Raw genomic sequence first — 1,750 nt, 5'->3', positions numbered from 1 at the left:
GCCCGCCGTCGGATGTGAGGGAGCGGCGCGAGCGCGCCCGCCCCGGCGCGTCGGCCCCGCCCGGGCGCGGCGCCTCACCCAACATGGCGGCGCGGCCGGCAGGGGCCCTCAGCAGAGATGGTGGCGGCCCGCCCCGGCCGCCGGCTGAAAGGCGCACGGGGCATGTGCCTGGCTGCGCCTGCATCTCCTGTCTCTTTGCCCTCTCCTGCCCTGCTCGTCTTGACATCCCTTGAGTGAAAAGTAATTAACGATTTGCCCAGAGAATTACAGAGACTGGAAGTCGGATTGGGAAATACAGCCTTGCCTTATCACAGAAGCACGGAATTTCCTTAGTTAGGATCCATCAGGGTTATTGAGTCCAACTCCTGGCCCTCCACAGGGCATCCCAGGAATCACACCATGTGCCTGAGAGAGTTTTCCAAACACCTCTTGAGCTCTGTCAGGCTGGTGCTGTGAGCACTGCCCGGGGGAGCTGTTCCAGTGCCCAAACACCCTCTGGGGGCAGAACCTTTTTCTAATACCCAACCCAAACCTCCCCTGACACAGCTCCAGGCCATTCCCTCAGTCCTGTCACCGGTCACCACAGAGAAGAGATCAGTGTCTGCCCCTTCTCTTCCCCTCATGAGGAAGCTGTAACTGCAATGGGGTCTCCCCTCAGTCTCCTCCTGGCTGAAAACACCAAGTGGCCTCAGCTGCTCCTCATATGGCTTCCCCTCCAGGCCCTTCATCCTCATGGCCCTCATTTGGACACCCTCTAACAGCGTCAGGTGTTTCTTAGATTGTTGCACTCAAAACTGCACACAATATTCGAGGTGAGGCCGCACCACTGCAGAGTGGGACAATCACCTCCCTATATTGCAAAGCAATATAGCTGAAATATAAAAACTCTTTCAAATGGATTCATCAAAATTAGGCTGGTTTCACAAACAAGTTCCTTCAGAATTCTTGAGTCTGGCATGAAAGGGTGGATGAGAAAGACTACACTAATGTTCAAAGTGCTGGAAAGACGGAAAGCTAAGGAATTTCTCCTGAGCTGCTGCTGGTGATATATAGTAACATCAGAGGGCGGCAATTAGCCAGGAATGACTTTTGAAGCTACTCATTGCTTCAGAGACAGTGAACTGAATAAGGTGACATTTGGTGTACATAGTTACATCTGTGGAGGACCCAGCTTTGCTTAGTGAAACAACTGATAGATAGAATTTCATTAATTATCTCGATTCCAAAACCACCCTAACAAAAGTTTCCTGATCCAGGAATATAAAAGCAATAAAACAGACTGAATTGAGCAGACAATCACTGTTACAATATAGAAGCAATATAGGGAGTGTTGTGTTGTATGCACAATCTAGTATGAACATAAAGGAGTAGGTGAGAGAGGATGATAACACAGAGATAGTATTCTCAGGACTTGTACCTCGTTTTTGTTCTCACCCATGTACATCCCTGTCAGAAACTTAGCTGTGATGGAGCTAAATGAAATAGTAGTGTACATCTGCTTAACATGGGATTCTTGTTCATGTAGGCTCATCTTTTGGGAATTTCACATTTGGATTAGTGTACACAGGAGAGACCTGTGGGGAAATTCCTTTATCTGGGTTCCTTAACAGTAAATGGAAGCAGAAAGGCTCCTACAACCCACACAAGTTCAGCACAAGAACTTAATTTACATGCTGTAAACTTGCACTTGGAAAAGCTTATCTTTGTCACTGGACTTGAAAGGGAGTGTGAGTGTTCAGTCCAGTCTTGT

The sequence above is a fragment of the Ammospiza caudacuta genome, chromosome 2, assembly GCF_027887145.1.
Source record: "Ammospiza caudacuta isolate bAmmCau1 chromosome 2, bAmmCau1.pri, whole genome shotgun sequence".
In the NCBI taxonomy this organism is placed as follows: domain Eukaryota; kingdom Metazoa; phylum Chordata; class Aves; order Passeriformes; family Passerellidae; genus Ammospiza; species Ammospiza caudacuta.
Note: the sequence above shows the minus strand (reverse complement) of the source record.